Source organism: Apis dorsata, unplaced genomic scaffold (genome assembly GCF_000469605.1).
Source record: "Apis dorsata unplaced genomic scaffold, Apis dorsata 1.3 scaffold_233, whole genome shotgun sequence".
NCBI classification, from domain to species: Eukaryota; Metazoa; Arthropoda; class Insecta; order Hymenoptera; family Apidae; genus Apis; species Apis dorsata.
In genome coordinates, this window is record NW_006263515.1 from 119,407 (window position 1) to 127,487 (window position 8,081).

Sequence of the window (8,081 nt, forward strand, 5' to 3'; positions counted from 1 at the left end):
CTACCAAGATGCATCCTCGATTTGTCAGGGCAAGTATATAGTGATAAAATGTTGTTTGATGTTTTCCACCTTTCTTATTTTATCAAACCTTACAATTTCAATAACGAGGCTCTCACATTCACCATTTATTCTTATTTTTCATTCATTTTATATTCTTCTTACACTATATCTCTATTTTCATCTCTATCGTTAATTTCTTAAACGAAAAATCAAATTAATTTCATTCACTGGATTCCAAAATTGTAAAACTTTGAAAATAATATTTCTATTCCCACCATTGTCAAACTCGGACCAACGTCGAAAATGTGATTCGATCCGTGATATACAATCTAATTTAGGATCTAAAAAATCTAACCATAAGATTAAACATAAACAGTTTATTTAAACGTAAACAGTGATATTTTAAAAAAATCGAACATTAATAAATATTGTCGCATTTGATCCGAGTGATGCATAAAAGTCACCATTGGAGCTCAAAAAGTTAATACATTTCGATATAAAAAAGTATCTTTTCTCCCCAATCAAACATATTTTATCATGAAAGAATATTAATTCGATATCACCTTCTTAAATAATTAAAAAACTCCAATTCTTAACAAAACCAAAGAAATAAATTCAATTTCATTTTCAATTTCTCAATCTCGTGACAAAATTGAATAGAAAAAAAAAGAAGAAGGAGATCACGCGACACGAATCGTTAATTATAATATCGTCTCCTCCTATTCCCGCGAATAGTGCACATTCACCGTGAAATTTCGTTATCCAAAGTTTTAATTATTCAGGGAAACGTGAGGGAGGGGCGGCGAGGATGTGTAAGAGCAGGTCTAGCCGGTGGAGTTTCTTCCGCGATATCGCAGTCTCACGAGTGGCACGTGCCTGCTATCCTCCCCCCTCCCCTCCGACAAAGTTTCACGCGGTAGTTTGCTCTGGCTCGGGTAAATACAATATCGTGGGGTAAATGAACAATTTTATCGGCATCAGAGGAGTGGAGGGGAGGATGCATTCCTCTCCGGACGAATAATATCCAGTTATCCCGTACTTTCGTGCACAGGAATTCTGTTCTTCTTCTTCTTCTTCTTCTTCTTCTAGAGATTTTCAGGGGAAAATATCGCTGTTTCGATCGTTTTATTACTCGATTTTGAGCTTCGTTGAAAAATTAAATTGTACTCACTTAAGTAAGAAGGATTACGTTATGAGAGATCGAATTATTTGTTCAAAGATTTATTTTGAAATCGGAAATCAAAATTATTTTCTTAATCACGTGTTAAATTTTAATATTGGATTTAGAAAAGAAAAAAAATACAATATATAAATATTAATATTTAAACCTTGAATTAGCCTTCTATGTTGTCGATTTATTCCCACATGATCTCCCTTTATTTCTTACCTGTGAACAAAAAAAAAAGAATAATAATTGACTTAATTATAATACAATAGTATTAAAATAACATAATATATCTTATATATATCTTATTATTCACGAATAAAAATATAATAATAATATAAATAATATAAAATAATATAAAAATATAAAAACATAAAAATAAAATTTCTATATTTTTCCATCATCTTGCACACATTATACGCAATCACAGTTGTATCACAGCAAAAGGGAACACGTAGAGGAAAATGTTCGACGATTGGCAATTATCCTTAATAATCGAGAACAGGATAAATCTGATCCCCAAATCGAATCGGATGATGTATATACGCTTTCCACGTTTACTCGTGGCGGGTGGTCGTGAATAATCGAGGACAAGTCGGATACGTACACGATATGCACATTCGTCCAGTATTGTCGAGAGCTGTCGCGTAGACAGTCGGTCGTTGAGAATCTTTGGCCCATGGCCAATCGCATTCTTGGGAACTCTGCGTGCCCCTGAATAATATATTACGATGGAAAGTCAGGTAGCGCGAATTGTCTTGGATAAAATATTACTACTGGGATAAATAATAATATTTTTCTGAAATTCTGTGTTAACTCTGCGTGACTATTTGTCGATGTGATTGAAATAATAGTAATGCAATAGGGGATGAAATTTTGTTTTTATTCTTCAAATTTCAAAATTTTTCAATTATTTGTTTAATTTTGTTATAACACGTTTATACAAGGTATCGATTTTTTTTTAATTATAAAATAATTGTATTTTAAATATTAGAATTTAGAAGAAGTTCGATTGTTCGATTCGATTGTTATTTTATTGTTTCGATTATAATTATATGTAACGTAATTGAAGTAATTTCTTTGAATGAAAAATACAACGTTGAAGTAATATGAAATTTATAAACTATAATTTGTCCTATAATTTTTATATAGCACTTTGAATATTGTTGCCACGATTTACTCCTCCCTTGCTTTGTATGTACAATGCACACTTTGTAAGTATATAAGTATAAGGTAAGACTTTGTAAGTCAAGTATTATTGGCGTGGTTAAGAGAGGAACAAAGGGAATATGTGTTGCATGTGGTTCTTTAAAGTCTGTACACTGGTAATAACATTTGAACGTGAAGCTTTAGTTTGAAAAGGAAGATTATTCATAAGCGTACTCGTTTCATCCATTTTAAATGGTTATATCTCTGAAGAGGAATGCATGGATTTTTGTAATTTTTAAGATAAATACTTTTGTTTAACTACATTATATATTAACAATATATTAATTATATATAAACAATATTATTGAATTAATAAGAGTGTAAGTATATTAAAAAATATGAGATATATTAAATTCATCATTTTGAGAGTTTATATAATTACTTTATTAGTTCTAATCTTTTATATATGCATGTATCATTTATATATGCATATTTATATATGCATGTATCATTGAAATCAAGATTCAAAAGTACTAAATATTATTGAATTAAGTTTAAGATTAAACTTTTTAAAAATTTATTACAAATAGAAAAAAGTATTTTTATTTTTATTTTATTAAGTATCTTTAAATTTATCTTGATTGTTATTCAAAAAAGATTTTTGAAAAGATTTTTTTTTTCTGGAATTTCTAAAATTATAATATATTAAAAAATGTGAAGTATAAATTTATCATTTTGAGAGTTTATATAATTACTCTATCATCTTATATCCATCTTATATGCATATATCATTGAAATCAAAATTAAGAAATCAAGGCACTAAATATTATTGAATTAATAAAATTATAAGTACTTTCTTCTAAAAATTCTTCTAAAAATTTATTATAAATAGGAAAAAGTATTTTTATTTTTATTTTATTAAGTATCTTTCAATGTATTTATATCTTGATTGTTATTCAAAAAATTTGAAAAGATTTTGTTCTTTTAACATTTTTAAAATTATAATATTAAATAGTAAAATGAAATATAACTAAATTTCATACCATTGAAATTAAAATTAAAAAATCAAAAATACCTGTAGAAACTTAAATTACAATGTTTCCTAATTTGGTTATATTTAACATATAACAATTCCTTATTGGCACAAATTTGAATAAATTTCAAATAAACGTTCTACGGTATTATTGCGTTTGCATTAATATTTGGTTACATTTTACGCTCTCTACAATGTTTTACCGCAGGTGTTTGTCGAATAATCGCGTTTAAATTGTAATGTCGTTGCAATACGCGACCACGGATGCGAGAAAACGAGCCGAAAACGTTCGTTCGTATGCATAGTTGGCGAACACCCGACGTAACAAAAGCGAATATTATAGTTGCGGGATACGTGATCCTGATTCTCATTCCCGATTTTCCCTCCTCCATTTATCTTCCATCGTTACTTCATTTTATTTTAACCATCTTTTCCTCGGCCATGCACGAAGAATTTATGGCAACTGCGTTCTAACCGTGGGCCACCGAAATCGTTCCCTTTATGCAAGATGTCGAACCTAGAATACGAAATCAAACCTTTGCATTTGTGCCTCCGAGCTATTCATCATTGGAAAAATATTATTGTTAGAAAAATAGTAACAATGGTGGTGATTCTGATATTTTTTGAAAATCATTTTTATATTTAACTTTGAAATTATAGAAAATTGTTATGTGAAATAATATTTCAAAAATTAGTAAATAAATATTATTATTAAAATTTATTGAAATTTATTTCCAAGATATTTAATATAATAATATAAGTAACAAATAAAATTTATAATTATGATCTTTTAATTATTAAATTTCTTCGATTTTGCAAATTATAATTCCAGAATCATTAATCTAGAATACTAAAAAAAATTTGAGATGGATTTAAATATTTTATTATAAAAAAAAGAAAAGAAAAGTAGCACATAAAAATTCCATGAATTTATTATTTCAAGAATGTATACTTCTCCGCATATACAAATGTTCTTCCATATATCAAAATACACGTGAGATGCAAAAATAAATAGGTGACACAGATCTCTATTTAAATTCCGTATTCGTATTCATAAAAAATGTCCACAATCTACTTGCACCAAATCAAAGCAGCAATTTTTATTTAATAAAATACTTTTTTCTATTTATAATAAATTTTTAAAAGAAAGTACTTATAATCTTATTAATTCAATAATATTTAATGCCTTGATTTTTGAATCTTGATTTCAATGATATATGCAAGCATATAAAGATTATTTTCATTTAATAAAAGAAATTAAAAAACTTCACAACGATTGGAGGCCTTAAGTGAAAGAAAGAAATTATTATTATTATTATTATCACGATAAAAAAAATCTTATTTCTTTCTCGTGTATCCCATAAATTCAAATCCCTTTTCATGCTGCATTTTATAAAATAAATTTGAGGGAAGAGTGAATGAAATTAATAAAGGGATGGAATTTCTTAATCCGCCACCACGCGTTACACTTTTCGTTTAAAGAAATTTCCCGGTTGTCTGACGTATTCCCCTAGATACACTGCGTCTGGAGCGAAGAAATTTGCGGTCGGTCGTCGACACAGGGTAAAACCAGCCATTTGCATGCGCCCCTTGTGCTCCGCAGTTTATAACTCTGTCGGAGAGTTAACGACAAACATGACGATACCACTAACGATTTTTGCTTCTCGCAAAAAGCATAAATACATTTTGGATAACAAAATTTGTTGGTGTTTCTCTCATTGGAATTAATCCTTCAACATCGAGCTCGATGGATAAGATTTTTGTCCTCTTTTAGAAAAGAATTTGTTGATTGGATTAATTTTAATGTAAATAATTTCGATACTGTTTTACTATTTTGTTTATTTTTCTTTAAATTAATTCAATGACTGATGATGTGTATATTATTATTCTCAATTAAATTCGTGTTGAAAGAGTTGTCCATGAAAGAATAGTAAAATAATGTGTAAATCGTTCAAAACTATTATTATCCAGATGCTATATAAACGCGAATTCCTATTAATCGAAAGAAAAAGTTAATTAAGTATAGTTAATTAAGTGAACTCATATTATATGAACAGTCTGATGTTCATGTTTATCTCTCAATAGATTCGTATAAATAATGTATATGAAATACATTAATAATTAAATTATACTTTTAAAACAAAAAATTTCTAAAATTGATTCTTGTTATTTAAATTTTTTTACATCGCAATCAACACATTTAAAATAATCTTGTTATATAACTGATCATTTTTGATCGTGCAAACATATTTTTCTCGTTCGACGATAAATGGAATTTCACCTTATCTTCCCGCCATTTTGAAATATACTTGGGACGTCTTGGCGCATGCGCGCGCATGCGCGAGCCAGATGTCGTGCCCATCGCCAACAACACGTTGTTGACGCGAAACGGGTATGAATATTTAGCAACGGATAAGGATTAAAGGTATCGTTTCAAAGAGCGTTAAACATAAAGAACGACGGTGGCAGACACAGTGCAATTAAAGAGAATCCCCGTACCCCGTTTTGCACTCGTGCCTTAATGTAACGACGACTAGTCGGCTTAAGTTAATTTTCCGTGAATCGTTACGCGGGGCTTAACTTTAAATACCGAGGCTGCACGAGTGGGATAAAAAGGAGAAGAGAACAGAGAGAGAGAGAGAATAACTTTGAAATTCTGATTTATGGCCGTCGTTGCGGAAAAGCAAGTGGAAAGGGGACAGGAGAAATTCTTGATGGTATTTGAGCAATACGTTTCACTTATTCCGTAATACTTTAATCCTTTGGTCGATTCAACTTCGTGTATAAAGCATATATAGGAATATATATATATATATTCTATTTCCTGCGCGTATTCTATTACTCAAAGGGTTTTCTCTCTCTCTCTCTCTCTCTCCTATTAACTGATGAACCAAGAGAAAAGAAAAGCGAAAGAAAGTGATTGATGTTCGTTGTGCTGTCTATATTGGTGTATGCGTGCACGTGTTCCATTCCACGGTTTCCGTGGTATTTTATTTTTCGTGGTATCGTTCAAGATCCGAATCAAAGTTGGACACTTTTTATTCGAGATGAAAAGTATTTGTTTGATGTGAAAAGGAAATAAATTCTGAAAAATAATAATAATGTTTTTCTTGTACAAGAAGTATGAGAAGGAATATTAGACTTAAATTCTATAGAAAAGTATTTTTATATTTTCGCAGTGAAATATAAATACGATAAAAAATAATAATCTTTCGAATACATTATTATTAAAGAAAAAATTTAGAGGAAGATAGAATTATAAAAAAAAATAATTCTTTATTCTTCTAAATGATAACTCAAAACTTGGATCAAAATTTTATATTCGCAGATCGTTTTTCGCTTAAGGAATTGAAAAATTTTGAATATTTTAAAATTTAAAATGTTTTAAAAGCACGATCGAAGATTATTTTGAAATGGAAATAATGATAAAAGTTAATGGAAAGAACGAGAAAGGTAACTTGCTTCGAGGAAATGGAATACGAAATCATAAAATTGTGACGTTATTATATTCGTGAATACATGGATAAAAACAAATATTTCAGTGATGTTGCAATTTTAATTAGCGCCATGTTGAATATTCTGAGCGCGAAAGCAATTTATTAATTATTTCTTACACCGGATTTTTGTCCGTTGCAAGAATAACTCTCTTTGGTACAAAGGAATTCTTTGAACTAACAGTGAACGCTTTAAAACTAATACTCGTAATGTAATTTGCATATGGAATATCAACTACGTTTTACCCACAAAGAGTAACCATATCTGCACGAAGAAGCATAGAGACAAATTTTCAAAAAAACTTTTTTTTCACTCGGTATATAATATAATTTTTTAAATTTGTTTTAATTTAAATCGATGGGATAAATCAAAAATATGTTGTGCACTTAAGATGCTGAGCACTTTTTAAAATTTCCTTCTTCGTTTTTTAAATTATTTATTTATAATATCAAAGATTTGTTATTTTTGTTTTATTTTTTCTCATATTTGAAATTAAAAAAAGAGAAGAAGATTTTATTCAATATTTATGTTATAATTGTTTAAAATTATTAAAACTATGGGAATGAAAGTTTAATTTAATTTAAATTTCATATACAGAGAGATTTATCAATCAATATATATAAATACATGTGCATGCATGCATATGATACGTAAATTGTTTGCTACATGGAAAATTTAAAAACAAAAATATTGCGATACGAAGACGAATGGTGCAGTGATTAATTTTTTCATTTTTTCATCGAGATTTCAGATTTTTTAAACCATTTCATTTTTACAATTTGAAGAAAATAATCATTATAATGTACAGATTCAAAGTAAAAAAAGCAATACAAAAGAAAATTATGGTCAAATTAAATTTAATTATATTCGTGATACATCTTCTTTTAAAATCAGAGACAATAAAAATAATAAAATCCAATTTACTTAAAACTTGAATGTATACATTTAATGTTTGTGAAAGTATATGAACAAATTCTATTAAAATGTAATCTTCTTATAGATTTCTTAAATTAAAAAACTTTTTGCACCACTTTTTTACTGAATAAGAAAAGTTTTGTTCCTTTTTTTTTTTTTTCAATTATTGTGATCATACCATGTGCCTCATAGAGAATTTTCATATTGCCCAATTGAAAATATCAATCGGTACAATACTCATTTTCCACGTCGTTTTACACTCGATTACACATGTAATTGGCGTTCATTTTCAATTAAAAAATGTGAAATACCTTTTTTTTTTTT